Raw genomic sequence first — 18,197 nt, 5'->3', positions numbered from 1 at the left:
AATGCCCATGTATAACACTCATTAACTGTCTAAACTAAAACTAAGAAGCCAATTGATCTGGACATGGGTGTTGGTAAGAATGAAGTGACGACATAGGAGGCACACAAAAGCGTGATGAATGAATTTCTTGCTTTATCTGGGCAGAAACTATAGTTCTTGGTGAACTTTAGATATTGATTTATCTGTTGGTAAATATTTGTTATTGTTAAATATTCATACTCAAAAGGGAAATAGGAAGAATGGAAATAGGATTTATAATTTCCAAATCATCAGTTGAAAGCAAAGAAACAAGGGAGACAAATATAATAAAAATATTGAAAATAAAAGCATGGGTGCCTCAGTCCATTAAGTGGCCCTCCCCTCCCTAGAAAATATACATAAATGTAAATCTTTAAAAAAAAAGGATGGGAAGCAATAGGCCAGGGAAATATTTATCAAACTACTACACATTGAGCAATATTAATATCAGTAATAATGTGTAAGATTCAAAGATTCAAATTGAAGAGATTTTTTGGTAAAAAAGTTACACTGACAAAAACCCAAGAGAAATTTAAAACTCAACAATCATTAAATAAGGACTTTAACATATTTTTCCCAAATCAACAGAACAGATTTCTCAGACATCTTCATGTCATACAGTAGCTTTATGTGAGATAAATTTAATTTTATTCATAGACATTTATTTATATATATAAGTTACTTAAATATTTTAGAACCAATATTTTTAACTTGGTGGACTAGACCTAAGTCCAGTGCCTTGTCCTTACCCTTCATTCACATTTAAATGTATGCTACTTGGTGCCATACTGGAATAATGAACTCTAAACTTGTGGAAGCGTTTGCTATTATTTCTGGCAGTGAAGTGGAGGAGAATATGAGAGGACAAGGAAGGACAAATCTTACTTCAGAAATTTTCAAATTATAATGAACAATTTTTCATTCTTAGAATGTACACAACATTCATGTGAATCTGTGGACTAACCAGCTTCTTCACGAGGAAGGTTTTCGAAATATGTGACGAGAGCTATGACTGCCAAATGATTCTAAATGAGAATATCCTCCCAGCTCTAAAAATACCAAGAAATCCTTCAGTGTTTCAGTTCTAATTTTTCCTCACACTAATTAGATGAGATTTTAATCTTAGAAACAACCCTACTATGTTCTATTTTTCATTTAATTGGCATATCAGATCTTTATTTGTGCTTTAATGACACAAAGGGATGGCAATTACAGCTATTACAGTGAAGCCTCACTCTTGGGGTCCATACCGCAGGACCATTAGAGGTAAATCAGTTCGTGAGTCATAGTATGCTTGTGGTAATTAAACTCCTCTTCAACCATGTCCCACATGTATCTTGTTCTGTGTCACGAAAAACTCAGAATCAAGGAAAAAAAAAACTTTCACAAAAGCAAATGTCATCCGCATTGTAAGACAAACACAACCCAAAATTCACCTTTTTATTCTGAGGAAATAGCCTTCCACAATATAGATGACTGTTACGGATAAAATTTCCATCATCATGGGTCACACCCTTGCACTCATAAGTGTCCTATTACACTTAAAGTACTAATAAATTGATATATTTAATGTCTCTAAAAAATTTATTCCTACACATGACTTTACCATCCAAGTGTATGAGTAAATGATCCAGTTGTAAGTAATTTCTCTCACAATAAGAACTTTCTAATTAACACACTGAACTTACCCCAATGCAGCTAAGAAGTAAAAAAAAATTCCCCGTCAAAAATCTAAAATATGTATCTCCATTATTTTTAAAGACAGTGAATAGTGATGTAACTTGATAGAGTCTTAGGTAGAGTCAATTATTTTTTCCTGAATGTACAATTTGGTGAATTTCATAACAATAATTCTTTTTAAAAATAAATCTCGGTTATAAGATTGTTCCTTTAAAGAAACACGCACACACACACACACACACACACACACACACACAATACATTTAGTTTCAAATAATTTCTCAAACCTCCACATGATGAAAACTGTTTTGATATTAAAATTATTAAGGACCTAGCTTCTAAAGAGCTTTATCATTTTTAAATTGTAAAAGTCTGACTCTTGTAGGGTAAAGCAGGCTTGGGCAGATGGGTGGAGAGAGAAGAACAACACACAAAGCCAAAAGAAATGCCTGGAATGTGACTGATATTTGGACTTTGTGCAAACACATAAGGTGACACCTACAAAAGAGGCTATAGTAAGAGAGAGTATAATAATCAAATTTTGCTGTATTAAATTTAAAAAGCAATTTTATAACAATCTGAAATAACCATGAATTTAGTTTACAGTTTAGTCAAGAATAGTTCACCTTAAGTGCTCTCAGATAGTTCTGTTGCCCTTATCACCTTAACCGGTCATTCGCCCAGAATGGGTCATGTTTACAAGTCATAAGATGCTTCTTCCATGACTTTAGTGGCCTCCAAACTCATATGAAATTTGTATGTTTATGTCTTGTCCAAAATGAATCACATCTGGTTTTCTGGAAATTGTGGCCAGTTGAAAACATTCAATATAAAAAGAGAAGTAAAAATGCCTTAGCTGGCTTGGTACAGAAGAAAGGATAGGGGGCGCCTGGGTGGCTCAGTTGGTTAAGTGACTGCCTTCGGCTCAGGTCATGATCCTGGAGTCCCGGGATCGAGTCCCACATCGGGCTCCCTGCTCAGCAGGGAGTCTGCTTCTCCCTCTGACCCTCTTCCCTCTCGTGCTCTCTGTCTCTCACTCTCTCTCTCTCAAATAAATAAATAAAATCTTTTAAAAAAAAAAGAAGAAAGGATAGGAAAGGAGAGGCACTTTTGATATTATGGACATTACCCCATTATTTTTGCAGTTTTAATATCAGCAAAAAATACGAAAGCTGACATTTGGATACATGTCACCATGTGGCAGAGCTGTTTCAGGCACATAGTGGGAAGAACCATTTTTTCTCCCTTATAACAAAAACAGAATTCTCCATTCTAACTATGAAGGAGAATAAGCAAGCAAAGTTCTCAGAGACTTGATATGATGGAAGCCCTCATTAATAATAAGAAAACTTATTATACAAATGGGGTTATAATAAATCAGGCCTAAGCCAAATAGCCTTGAAGAGCTAAAATACTTAGATGAATATATTTCTTTTTTTTTTTTTCTGTTCATGCCATATAATTCTTTGGAACATTTTTGCTATTTCCCGCTTCATTCTGGTTTATAGTGTTTTATGACATAGGGATTGAAGACTGAAGATAATACTGTAGTATTAATTTGGTAGGATAGACGGCATTAAGGAATAGTCCTCCAAATAAATAAAGGATCAAAAACAATAGAAATTTTTTTCTCATACCCTTAATAGTTGAAGGAAGGGGCTACTTTTTAGCTGGCAGCTCTCCTTGTGTGTAATTCAAGGACCCACACTCCTTACATCTTGTGACCTTGCCAATTCTGACGCAGGGTCCTTCATTTTGTGCGTGTTGCCATGGACCCATCTTGCACTCTGGTAAAGCCTAAGTATAACATTTTTAAGTACATAAAAGATATGGGATTTTAAAGGCAAGCAATTATATTGACATAATTTATTAAAATGTGTATACAGTGAATTTATGATGCAGTAAATATATGTGCTTTTTAATTAACATTAACTAGATCTAGCACGACAGCTTTAATAACCACCATAGTTTTGAGGTAGTGATGAGGGTAAATAATATTTCAAGATATCTGTAGCAGTAGAAGTGTGATATAAAATATCTGTGATTTTGACTGGCAACCAAATCACAAGTATTACTAGTACTAGTGGGGTTATTTGATTGCCATCATAAGTGAAAGAAATGCTAACTTTCAGTTGGAGCCTAGCTAAAAGATATAATTTGTTCCCATCCAAGTTCATGAATCCTCTGAATTCTGTCTACAATCCCCCAAGGGGTAAGAACTCTGCCCTTGTCTGCTCCAAACCAGCAGGAAGGAAGGTGAGCATAGAGGAAGTCTTCCATCTTTCATGCTTGGACTGGGATATTTTAATTCATTGATTCATTGATTGAGTAAACAGATAACCATGAGATTTACCAAGGAACCAGCATGGTTTGAAGTACTGGGGATACTGTAGTCTATAGCTAGATAAAGTCCTTCCATTCACGGAGATTTCATTCTTGTAGGGGTAGAGGATGGGGAAGTAAATGCACAAACAAGTAACTACATAATCAGTCTTATGGTATGACAAACACCATCTGAAATTAATAAATATTTATCTTAAATTCCTTGAGTCAGGTCTTTGTATGTCTTCTTCTAAGTTATGCCATATATTCAGAGGGTCACACCTATCAAAAAGGGAATCTTGGTTCTGGGAATGGAAAGAACTGAACGTAAAGAAGGCTACCAAACTCTTAGATACAGGCCCACACAAGGGCAGTGGGAAGGGAAGGCACAGATTTTGTGAAAATGTTTTTCTAGTAGCCTAGTCAATTTACAGACCTGAAAGGGATGGGGGGTGCAATGGGTCCTGTTAAATCCCTGGCACTTTAATATTGTCTTTCTCTTGTGTTTTCTACCTTTTTAATAAATGTTTTTGTCTTTTCATTTCCATGCCCTTTTTGATTTATTGGTAAACTCAATGTACTCAAGTAAAATGTACTGACAAAATGGGATTAAAATTATTATTATATTAATATAGTATATGGAACAAGTATTATAACCTGGCTCTTGAATGTGATATTTCTAGAAACAAGCTGGTTTTTTACCTAATAACAATACATTAATGATTCATATTCATATGAGTTGCAGAGAAAGCAGGTAAGTGCCTGATAGACCCCAAAGAAAACCTGGTGGTAAAACCTGGAGGAAGAGAATGATTGATCTCAGAAATCTAAAACAAAATTCCTTAGTGTGGGCAAAGTTTGCTTTGAGATTTTAGGAATGAATGTAGTTTTGCAACAGGTAGAGATCTAAGGAAATGGCATCTCAGAGAATACTGTGAACCAAGGAAAAGAATAAAAGCCATGTTATGGAAATGATGAATGTCCAGGGTTGACTGTAATACAAGGTTTTATGAAGGAGAATAAAACAGAGGACAAGTCTGGAAAAAGTTGTAAGGTTCACATCTTGGATGACCTTGATATTCTGTCAAGCTTTTGGTACTGATACAAACAGCCACATGCACATAGACACACACACACACACACACACACACACACACACACACACACACACACACACCTGGTAAGAAAATAACTTGATGGTAGCTTGAGGGAGAGAAAGGAGGGAGAGAGACCAGCTATATCACCACTGTGAAGTCCAGGAAAGTGGATAAGCTCCTAAATAGCACATTGGTTATAGAGAGGGAAATGGGGTGGATTAATTTGAGAGAAGAATTAGATTTAGAAATAACAGGTCATAATAGTCAATCTGTTTTCAGGAATAAATGAGACAGAGGAAATTGAAGGAGTGCTTTCTGGTTGATTAATATAGAGGATAGTGGTGCTGTATAAACCAAAGTAGAAAACAAAGGCAGACGGGCTGACTGAGGGAAAGAAATTAATAAGCTCAGTTTGTGACATTTTAGGTTTGCTGTATGAACAAAACAGGCTTTTTACATTCAGAGAAATGGTTGAGGGTGTAAATCTGAAACTTAAGAGGGGCCAGGGTTTGGGTCATAGGTCTCCTGGGAACTATTTGGGAAGTGTGAGTAAAATCAGTTAGGAAAGGACTGTCAAATGGAACATCAATCAACTGTAAATCACCTAGGAACACAGTTCCACTGAGCAATCATGACTTCCTTATACTAGCTGTATTTTTTTTAATTTAACTGATAGATGAGAAAAAAGAAACATCAACAGATCCATTCAAGTGAGGTTCTAAAATATGCCCTGCTTTATTTTCAGGGACAAAATTAAAGGAAGGTTTATTTTCCCTTTCATGTATTTGTTAAGTGATGACAAGTATGTCATTGTCAATAGTTTCACTTAAATATTGAAGAATAATTGGGTGCCTTGGTGAGTAAATGCCTCAAAAACCTAAGTAGGGTCACATGTCCATTCCTGAGCTAATCATTGGCAAGGGGAATGGGGTTCCCTCTTGGACCATCATTCTCTTCCTGGAGGGAGAGTGGGATTTACCTCATCAAGATATCTAGCTGTTGGGTGTTTGGTGTGCAGTAGTAGTTACCTGAAAAAAAAAATCAGGAAAGTAAGAAAAGAAAGGTTATCATGAATGGAAAAAGTAATGTCTGTTATATCATGATGGTATGGTTAAGTGAATAAAGAACAGTAACAGTAGTTTACATCTCAACCTTTATTGTTGAATATTATTCTAAAATGTATTACTTCTTCTTACTTGAATAAACAGAATTTATAAAGGATTTCATCCCCAGGGTTATCAATTTGCATTAGCATGAATCATCATTACAAAAAATAAGGTAAAAGTGTAGAGAATTGAACTACTACAATATCATAAAATATATTGGAAGATATTTTAATGAATTTTTATGATATAATATTTTAAGAATTTAAGTCCAGAAGGGAGGGATATTGTTTGTTCAGTTCACTGGTGAATATCCAGTGCCTAAAACGATACCTTATACACAGTAGGCTCTCAATAAATACCTATGAAATGAATAAATGAGGAAAATATGTATGTCATCTTAGTTGTGATTTTTTATCCCTCTCTGAGAAAAGAGAATTCTCTCTAAATATTTTATATCAAATTATTAGGTATTTAATTTGTGCTGATTCTATTATTCCCTTTTGTAATGTTGTTTCTAAATTTAACTATGTGTGACCTTCTCAATTGCCCTTCAACTTCATCCAAAGTGCTGGGTTTAGTCATATTGGCTTGTTTCTCTGCTTGGTATTCAGATATCCTGGCATGATTTGTTTTGAATGGGCAGAAGTATATTCTTTTTGATAGTCAATTTCCTTGAACTCCACTTTCTAAGAGAAACCCAAAGATTCACTGTACTAGTCTTTAAACTTGATACAATTAGCTTCCTAAAGTTAATTTTCCTAATCTTGCTGACATTTCCATTCCCTTCCCTTAGGGAAAGGAATTCGATTTCATCAACTTGTGATTGTTTCCTTAAGGTTTCCTTCTACTATTAGAAGCCCATCTAATTTTTCCCTATGAGCAAGTATCAGACCTGATGTCTGCCCTGGAAAATGTTACCTTCATCACAGGAAACACTTCTATGGAGATCTCATTGCTTCCAAACTACTCTATCATTGTGTATTCTCATTTTGATATGTACCCTACTTGATTTTAAAACTGCACACTAAATTTCTTAAAGGGAGAATCCGATGATATTTTTGTTTGCTTCAATCATTTTTGAAAGGTATGTGTTTGACCTTTATGGAAGTTCACTAAGAAAACTATCTTATGATAGACACACTCATACAAGCACACTCCAGTCTCTTCCAAATTAAAAATGAATGCTCAGTGCCCCTGATCCCCACCATCTTTCTACTATACTCCCATCTGTCTCTAACCCTGTTCAAAGGAAACCTTCTCAAAAGAGTTATCTACGTTTGTTGTCTCTCCTTTCTCAACCAATATTCACACACCAATCTGGCTTCATTCCCAAGTACAGCCCACACAATGCCAATTAGCCTACTCTTGCCAAGGTCAACTTACAATCTACAAAATGCTAAATCCAAAGGATATTTTCTGTCCTCATTTTATTAAGTCTCCTAGCAGCATTTGGCAAGATTTACCATTACTTCCTTCTTGAAACAGTTTTTCTTCTTGGCTTTAATGACACCCCAGTGATCATAGCACCCATAATAAATATTGTGGGTGGTAAATTTACCTTTTCTCTTTACCATCATTTTAATTTTCCTTTTCCATTTCCACTGACACCCATGCCTTGTTTGTGAAATACCTTAAGTCCTTGAGGGAAAGAGAACATATATAATTAAGATAAAATTAAATATGCAATCAACTATATGGGCTATCTTATGGTTAAAGGATGCAATAAAGAACTCAAAGAATCCATAACCATGGACCCAGTGAAATAAAACTGTGTGTCCAAGTATGTAATCTAAAAAGATATCCACTTTCAACAACGTCAAATAGAGAGCATTTGTTTTTATATATGTACTACTTAATGCCGCACGTAATTCTTATTAAAACACACAATGAGGGCAACAATGAAAACCAGACTCAAAAAATTCTAAGGGACTATATACAGTTGAATTCTCTCCCCAGTAAAGAGTCAATTTTCTTAGGGAAAGGCCTTCATTAACCTTGGGACCTGGCAGCAGTTGTTTTAAAACATTTCTAACCAGAATACATGGAACAGTTCATCAGGATGGGGATGTGATATAATCATAGAACCACTGGATGTGAGCCAGAGGAGGTGGATTAAAAATTATGGTGTTGCACCTTAGCTATCTAGGGGATGATTAGGCTAGGCCTCTGCAGGCAAAGGAAGCACAGCACTTACACAGTTATGCAAATAAATATCTTGCTCTTGAATACATTTCACAGAGAGATTATATTATAAACTAAATAATAAGTGATTGAGAATTGGCAAATGGAAGATTTTACCAAGAGATGTCTCTGAATTAAGGTAAATTCTACTGATTTTCCAAAAGAGTCAAAATGGAATGCTGACAGCTTTTATTATAGCATTTTATTCTTTCTGAGGAATTAGTTGTGTTCCAGTCTGAAAGAAAGGTCAGTGAAATTCTTGGTTGAGAAAAGATTTCATAGAAACCAGAGGCACCATCATGGAGTTTGAACAAGAAATATCTCTTCCTTGGATGGCTTTTCTAAGATTAAAGATAATCCCAAGGATAATAAAATTGCTGTCTTCTGAGTAAATATAGAAAAAATTTTAAGCTAAAAAATAAAAATAAGTCAATTTAGAAGAAGCATTGCGATTAGGCATGGGTATTTTTCTGTTTAACTAAAATGTACCAGGGTGCAACATGTATCAAAATCCTTGTTTTAATTTCTGGCTGTCACCTCACCAATTCTACCTGTAGCAATAAATCTGATGGAAATCATTAGGAATATGCACAAGGAATTATGGAAAGGATACTAGCTGTGCAGCCTGGCTCTCCCCACTCCCCAAGGCACAGTCTGAGACAAGAACTTGTGTTTCTTTGGTAATAATAAGCAAGCAGGAATGAAGGGCAGGAGATGCTGAAGGATGGAAGAAAAAAACCATAAAAAGTACCTGTTGTCAGGGTCACCAACTGGGGCTTCATCCCACCTGGGATCTCCTCAAGAGCCTATAACATGCCTCTCAGAGTTTTACTATTGACAGTCAACTGGAAGAAGCATTCATCAATAAGGGCTCATCTCCCATTGGTTGAGGGCTACTCTGCAGGCATTATCTCTGTTCTCCATCCCCCTACACTCTGCGTGGATTAGTGCCAGTTCCTGGGCACTCTTGGCCTCATAGTGAGAGAAGGATATTGCTTTAGGAGAGATGATGTTGGCCTACAGTGAATTAAAGCCCAAACTGTAGTGTCTACTACGGTTTTTGCTACAATCAATGGTGCGGTCCAGAGCATGCTGGTGGGACATCAGAAAAATTTGAGGCAATAATTATGGTGGTTATTTTTAAATAATGTTCAAAAATTGAGAAATAACCAAATAAACCAAATATTCACAAAAATGGAGTTTGGTTATTATAGTGTATAGCCTATGTGACAAAATATTTTGCAGCCACTTAAATATGTTTTAGGAGAATATTTAATGTTTTGGGAAATTGTTCACAGTATTAAGTGAACAAAATAGATAATAAAAGATATTTATAGGTCTTAGTTATTTTATGTATAAAATAACTTTAAAAAATATATCATATTGGGGCGCCTGGGTGGCTCAGTCGTTAAGCATCTGCCTTCGGCTCAGGTCATGATCTCAGGGTCCTGGGATTGAGCCCCGCATCGGGCTTCCCACTCGGTGGGAAGCCTGCTTCTCCCTCTCCCACTCCCCCTGCTTGTGTTCCCTCTCTCGCTGTGTCTCTCTCTGTCAAATAAATAAATCTTTAAAAAAAATAAATAAAAATAAAAATAAAAAATATATCATATTAACAGTGGGTATTTGTGTGTAGTAGGATTACAGGTTATCTTCATTTTCCATTTTGTACTTTTCCATATTTTCTAAATGTTTTATAAAGAGCACAGTACTATTTTATAACTAAAAAAATAATGCAAAAAAAAAAAATCCCATTACACAGAATTCATTCTATAGTCCCACTGTCCAGGAGTCCATCCAGGTTTCACTCTAAAATTTCTCCACCAAATATTAACGGTATGCCTGAAAGTCCCATTACAAATTTCACTGTCTTTGACTTGGTGATGTAGCCACAGTTCAAGCCTTCCCATCTCTCACTGACTTGCCGCTACAAAGCAACTCTATGCTTGGACTCCATCAGAAGTTTCAGTGTAGATAAAAACATATTCACTTAATTGACTTATTACTCCTTGATACAGCCAGTAGAAACAGAAAAGCCAGAAATTTCAAAAAGTGCTGAGAAAAATTAGGCAGTCATTCAATACATTTTGTGTGCAAAAAATACTTACAGAATTACTTATTTCCTATGAAAGAACTGGTGTCCTGTCACTTAGTATTCTTTCTGTCTCTGTCTCCCTCTGCCCCTCCCCCAACCCCCTCTCTCTCTCAAATAAATAATTAAAAAAATAAAATACAAATAAATAAATAAATAGATAGATATATCTTTAAAAAGACAAAAGAATTGAGAGTTGAGAATATACACAGTTTACTGAACAGGTTATATTTAAGGCATGAATGACAATTTGGGAAGCAGATAACTTCACAGCTGAATGCAACAAAATGCCAGCTTAACCAGCTCAGAAAATAATGACAGGAAAGAAAAAAAAAAACTGGCCTGGCTTGTAGTCATTGGAAATAGAATGGCTTTTCTTCATCAGAGTTTAGACTGATGGTGAATTTAAGAGAAAAAAAAACAATTAGAGTTTGTACCAGATTGAAAATATAACTCAAAAAATTGTCTTCAAATATTTGATAGAAAACAGTGTTTAAATGTGGGTTCCGAAGGGGTATATGCATCCCAATGTTTATAGCAGCAATGTCCACAATAGCCAAACTATGGAAAGAGCCAGGATGTCCATCAATAGATGAATGGATAAAGAAGAAGTGGTATATATATACAATGGAATATTATGCAACCATCAAAAAACCCCCAAATCTTGACATTTGCAAGGACGTGGATGGAATTGTAGGGTATTATGCCAAGCGAAATAAGTCAATCAGAGAAAGACATGTATCATATGATTTCACTGATATGAGGAATTCTTAATCTCAGGACACAAACTGAGGGTTGCTGGAGTGGTGGGGGGTGGGAGGGATGGGCGGCTGGGTGATAGACATTGGGGAGGGTATGTGCTATGTGAGTGCTGTGAATTGTATAAGACTGTTGAATCACAGACCTGTACCTCTGAAACAAATAATACATTATATGTTAAAAAAAAAAGAAGATAATAGGACTCTGAAAAACAAACTGAGGGTTCTAGAGGGGAGGGAGGATGGGTTAACCTGGTGATGGGTATTAAAGAGGGCACATTCTGCGTGGAGCACTGGGTGTTATGCACAAACAATGAATCATGGAACACTACATCAAAAACTAATGATGTAATGTATGGTGATTAACATAACAATAAAAAATTATAAAAAAAGAATGAAAAACAAAAAAAAAGATAGTAGGAAGGGAAAAATGAAGGGGGGGGAAATCAGATGGGGAGATGAACCATGAGAGACTATGGACTCTGAGAAACAGGGTTCTAGAGGGGAGGGTGTGGGGGGATGGGTTAGCCTGGTGATGGGTATTAAAGAGGGCACGTACTGAATGGAACACTGGGTGTTATACGCAAACAATGGATCATGGAACACTACATCAAAAACTAATGATGTAATGTATGGTGATTAACATAACATAATAAAATAAAATTTTAAAAAATGTATAAAAAAGAAAACAGTGTTTAGAAAATTGTGCCCAGATAGCAAATGGACTTTTTTCTGCTACATTTTATTACTGTTATAGAAGGTTGACCATTAGTAAATCACCATTGGATAAGATAGGCATTTTGAAATGTTTCAAGAATCAATACTTTATCTTGAGAGTTTTATTGTGTTGGCTAATTTCACTTCTTTATGGAAACCTTAAAAACTATGTACTTTTGACAAGAATGCCCCTTCCAGGCAAGTGAATTCATTTATTCAATGAATACTTTTGCTCATCTGCAAGGTAAAAGATGCAGTAATTGGCTCTGAAGACAAAGATGAAAAAGATGGAATCTTTTGTTGTGAACGCCAGCGAGAAGAGGAAAGCCTGATGGAAAAGTTAATACTGCAGTGCTGTATAAAACACAAGGGTCAGAAAGAAGCAGTAGAGTGTAGTAGCAAAGGGAATGGACTCTGGAGACATTTGCCTCTGTTCAAACGCTCCTTTTACCATTCTCTTACAATTTGGGTATCTTTGGACTGATTAAACTACTTCTCAGTTTCCTCATCTATAACATGGGGACAATAATAATGCATTTGCCTTTTATAACCTAAGTGAATGTTAAATGAATTGATATGATTCGCACATATATAACTCAAGATAGGTAAAGAAGAGTGTCTGGTGTGTGTTAGGCATTATGTAAGTGTTAGCTAAAGCCACACACACACACACACACACACACACACACACACACACACACACACACACACACACAAATACCTAAGTAGCAGTGCATGAGGAAAGGAGTGAATGTTGCCTGCTGGGAGGAATTTGTCAGGCAAGGTTTAACCAAGGAGGATTTCAAAGATGATTGGGAACTGGTAAGAATGATAATCTTATCTAAAATTATTCCAGGTCAGGGAGGCCTGGGTGCCTCAGTTGGTTAGGCATCTGCCTTCAGCTCAGGTCATGGTCCGGGTCCTGGGATGGAGCCTTGCATCAGGCTTCCTGCTCAGCAGGGAGTCTGCCTTTCTCTCCTTCCCTCTCTCTCTCTCTTTCCCTCCCCACCCCTCATTCTCTCTCTCTCAAATAAATAAATAAAATCTTAAAAAATATAAAATAAAATAAAATTATCCTAAGTCATAGAAGTAATTTTTCAGCATGTATGCATAAATAAACAGAAATGCATAAAAACTTAAAACTAATTTTGTTCGGGGGTGGATATTTGTGTGGGGATCAAGGTTTTTTTTTTCAGTATATGTACTAATGTTTATTGCAGCTGGCTCTTATAACGGGAAAATCTAAGGCACAGACTAATTAATGTTTACTACCCCCCTATCTTTACAATAGATTTTTTACCCTTCCTCCAAACGTCAGATTCCCTAGTTAATTTAATCAGATACTTTCAGATACTGGCCAGTATCTAAGTAAATATACTAGCTTTGCTTTTAAATATGCCTATGATCACCAATAAACCATTAAGAGACTAGACCGTCTTTTGTTAAATTTGTAAGAATTGGCCCCAAGAACTTCAAATGAAACTTGTTGGTTTGAAAGCTCTTTGAGGGCTACTATTGTATGTTTTTCATCGTGGTAGTCCATTCAACAAATGCCCACAAGGTGCTAGTTATTATATTATATGCATTTCAGGCGAACCTGGAGCTAGATGGAGAATAGGTGTTAGAAGAATGTAGGTCCCACCATACTGCGGTACAGAGTTACGTTGACGGGTTTTTTATTTGAGTCTTTTACTGCTGTTATCTTTCCTCAATTATTTCCAATTATTTCAGGGATCGTGGGATTGGGGCATAGAAAACTGAAAGAAAATGGACCTTAATTTAGACCAACAGCTGGTGGTTGCGCATGTAATTAACGGGGAAGACTGTTTACTGGTATTTATTTTAGAACTGATCCCGTCCCTGCCAAGGAAAATGGCAGTGTTGAAACTTCACATTTCCAAACAGCGGGTTCATTTGGCTGCTGTGAACTTGCGGCCGTAACAAATTTATCTAAATTTTTCTAATTTCTTCTTCCGCATATGTAAGAGTCAGAATTTATACAGGGTAGTGAGTTTTTTCATTTGATAATAGCCCTCTGGTTTCGATACAGATTAAATGAAATCCATGGCATATACTCTGGGATATAAAATTGTATGTCTTAAAATATATTTAATTTGTGTTTTCCCATACTGTTGAGACATTTCAGTACCCTAATAGATACCACGAGTTAGTCTAATGAAGTCTGTGGGTGACTTTCATGCCATAGTCTATGGAACTCTGACATTTCATAATTAACCAAAGTCTGGGGATTCAGTTCTAAGTTGGTCTTTTGCCCAAGCATTCAATTCTTGAATATGATTAAGAAGCTGAATTTTATTTTTGAGTCTTTGGCTTCAGTTCCTTGAAGCCATGCTACTGAAATAATTTGGTCTCTGAGCATTTCCTTGTGGAGGGAATAATTTCCATAAAATAGTATGGTTTTTTTTAAAGATATTTCAGTTCAGTGTTCTATATAACATGATTCTCGCTACATGACATTCCTTTGCCTTTGCACAACTGGTTCTTTGTCTTCCAGATTTCAGCTTAAGTATTACTTCATAAGAGACCTTCCCCGAAGGATCTATGTAGCTTCCATCACATTTTGCACCTCAAATTATTTTAAGTCGTAACAGATTTTCATATATGATATATAACATTAACATATTTCTAAATGACCCAAGTACATGGAAACTGTCAACTGCTCTTATTGTTTTTGCTCTGAGGACTTCAGCTAATTGTTTATTAGCATTTTGAAGTTGTTTCCCTTTCCTGACTCTGTGGAATGTTAGGAAAGATTAATGAAAACAAAGCAAATTTGTTCCAATTTTCTTAGCTGAATATATAAGGTCAAAGGGCTTAAACAGCTAGCATTTCTTTATACTTAGTTATATATTAAACTTTATAAGAAGATTTTCAAAAGAACAAATCTTCAAATGCTCTAAGAGTGTTTTATAAGCACTGTCTTTTTTTTTCCCCCTTCTCTCACCAGAAACTCAGAGCAACTGCCTACCTTCTCTGCTCCGGAACTCTGGGTCTCTGCTCTTGATTGTCACACAGACCTCTCAAATCCAGCATATTCAAAACTGAACCCCTCCTCTACTCTCCAAACCCTATGCCTACTGAGTCCTCCTCTGCTGTGCCTTATATGGATTATTGGTGCCATCTTCCACCGCTTCTGACCCAGGATCTGAGAATGGTGTGGAATTCTCTCTCAATCCACCACTCCAGAAGTCACCAGACATCTTTCTATATATTTATGTAGATGCAAATACTTAACTATCTGTAATAGCTACCATGTATACCTATCTATAGGTAATATCTATCTATCATGTATTTGTTTACCTATAGGTCTATTTTTCTCTTTAATAAAATTCGAATCAGTTCCTTCCTCTCTATACCCACCACCTTTACCACTGCCTGGGTTTGGGTCATTTTTTGGTCTGAGTTACTGAATTCAACCTCTTGCATTGCCCCTTCCAGTTCATTCTACCATGACAGAGTGATTTTTTTCTAAACGTCCATCCCTTCTGTCTAAACTCCCGCTATGATTCTTGAATGACTTCAGGATAAAAATTAATATCTTAAGATAATATACACAACTCTTCGTGATTGTCCTTGCTCCCTGTTAGTGTTATCTTTTCTTTCTCCCCACTTTGAGCTTTACATACAAAAATGTAGATAGAGCAGCTTTAGCAGTTTAGGATAGCAACACCTGAATGTACCCTTCTTTTCCATGTCCCCTGAATGCTTGTTCATTCATTGCTTCCTCTCTAAAAAGACCTCAATGAGGAGGTGTTGAGCAGTTCTTTGGAGAGCCCTCATTTTTCCAGGCCCCCGGCTTGGGGCGCCTCCGTTCCCCATGGCGGGACACCTGTCTTCCGACTTGGCCTTCTCGCCCCCGCCGGGCGGTGGAGGCAATGGGCCGGGAGGGCCGGAGCCCGGCTGGGTTGACCCCCGGACCTGGCTGAGCTTCCCAGGCCCTCCCAGAGGGTCGGGAATCGGGCCGGGGGTTGGGCCGGGCGCGGAGGTGTGAGGGATTCCCCCTGTGCCCCCCCCGCCCTACAACTTCTGCGTAGGGATGGCCTACTGTAGACCTCAGGTTGGAGTGGGGCTGGTGCCCCAAGGCGGCCTGGAGACCTCTCAGCCAGAGGGCGAGCGGGGAGCCGGGGTGGAGAGCAACTCCGAGGGGGCCTCCCCTGAGCCCTGCGCTACCCCACCTGCGGCTGTGAAGCCGGACAAGGAGAAGCTGGAGCAAAACCCCGAGGAGTCCCAAGACATCAAAGCTCTGCAGAAAGACCTGGAACAATTTGCCAAGCTCCTTAAGCAGAAGAGGATCACCCTGGGATATACTCAGGCCGATGTGGGGCTCACCCTGGGGGTTCTCTTTGGGAAGGTGTTCAGCCAAACGACCATCTGCCGTTTTGAGGCTCAGTTTCAAGAACATGTGTAAGCTGCGGCCCCTGCTGCAGAAGTGTGTGGAGGAAGCCGACAACAACGAAAATCTACAGGAGATATGCAAAGCAGAGACCCTCGTGCAGGCCCGAAAGAGAAAGCGAACGAGTATTGAGAACCGTGTGAGGGGCAACCTGGAGAACATGTTCCTGCAGTACCCGAAGCCCACCCTGCAGCAGATCAGCCACATTGCCCAGCAGCTCGGCCTTGAGAAGGACGTGGTCCGAATGTGGTTCTGCAATCGTCGGCAGAAGGGCAAACGATCAAGCAGTGACTATTCACAACGAGAGGATTTTGAGGCTGCTGGGGCCCCTTTCTCAGGAGCACCAGTGTCCTTTCCTCTGACACCAGGGCCCCATTTTGGTACCCCAGGCTATGGGGGCCCTCACTTCACCACACTGTACTCCTCAGTCCCTTTCCCTGAGGGTGAGGGCTTTCCCTCTGTGTCTGTCACCAGTCTGGGCTCTCCCATGCATTCAAACTGAGATGCTGGCCCTTCCCAGGAGTGGGGGCCCGAGGAAGGGGGAGAGGGTGGGAAAGAGAACCTGGGGTTTGTACCAGGGCTTTGGGATTAAGTTCTTCATTCACTAGGAAAGGATTTGGGAACACAAAGGGTGTGGGGGCAGGGAGTTTGGGGGGACTGATTGGAGGGAAGGTGAAGTTCAAGGATGCTCTTGTTTTTAATCCCCACATCACTTTCTTAAATAAAGAAGCCTGGGACACAGTAAAAATAAAATAAAATAAAATAAAATAAAATAAATAAAAATAGAAAGACCTCAATGCTTTACTTATCCCAGTACCCTTCAAAAATTAGCTAAGCTATAATTTCACCTAAATTAAATTTTCAAGTCTCTCGTTTCAGGTAAGTGCTTCCTTCCTATCTAAATCTCTGGTATATAGAGTAGTGTGTGGCCCAAGATTTAACATATAACATATGTAGATGAATGAAAAAATTCTGCAGCTGGGAAAAGAGATGTAAAAGTGATTGGTACTTAAAATTTTTCCTTGGATTCTGCTTTCTGTGTGTCAGGCTATGTTCTAGGCATTTTTCATGTATGAATACATTTGGTCAGTGCAATTATCCTAAGAGATGAATACTACTAGTATCCATTTCCATGTTAAGAAATTTGAAACATAGAGAAGTTTAGGTACCTAAAATCATACATTTTCTTCATCTGGTTTCCTCTGAAAGCAGAGCCTGAGGCAAAGGGTTATGTGCTAAAATGTTATTAGAGAGTACAAAACCAAGGAAGCAGGAGTTAGGGAAAAGGGACTGAGACTAGGGAGGGGAGAGTCAATATAAGGTCGCATTACTGAGCCGATCACCACTTCGTATGAACTGTTCTGAATCTCTCAGGACCATCTTCTGAGGGGCTTTATAATGAATGCATTTCAGGACTGTCTATCTGTTGAAGAAGAGTAAATGGGAAGAATCATGCATGGGTTCATGTGTCCAATCAGTTAAATGTTTTTGCCACATTTATTTCTGGACTGGTCAAGCACAGCTGTTGAAAGGATCCCCAGGCATTTTATGTCCTTTCATCAACAGGGATACACCAGAGGAGGCAGGGGAATGATTCAAGGAAGAGTTGATTCACTTCCTTCTGGAGCCATTTTGAAGCTTGTGCATAGATTGTTGCAGCAGGATGGACAGAATGACAGCCAAAGGCCCTGGAGAAGGTCTGGCTGAAAGAATCTGAGGAGGTGCGTAAGAGAAGTTTGATATGTGCCTCAAATAAATGGTGAAATCCTAATTCAGATGCTAGCGATCTGACTCTAGATCTTGTAGTCAGTGTCA

General features: G+C 37.9%; 1 pseudogene; it reads left to right on the top strand.

Moving 5' to 3' along the window:
- The first annotated feature begins 15,806 nt into the window (after positions 1-15,806).
- LOC114219118 (POU domain, class 5, transcription factor 1 pseudogene) lies at positions 15,807-16,884 on the top strand (annotated as a pseudogene).
- Positions 16,885-18,197: the final 1,313 nt, after the last annotated feature.

This window comes from Eumetopias jubatus, unplaced genomic scaffold (assembly GCF_037043125.1).
Source record: "Eumetopias jubatus isolate StellerSeaLion01/CBP00866 unplaced genomic scaffold, mEumJub1_p1.0 scaffold_1, whole genome shotgun sequence".
NCBI lineage: Eukaryota > Metazoa > Chordata > Mammalia > Carnivora > Otariidae > Eumetopias > Eumetopias jubatus.
Note: the sequence above shows the minus strand (reverse complement) of the source record. Positions and strands in the feature narration are given on the sequence as shown.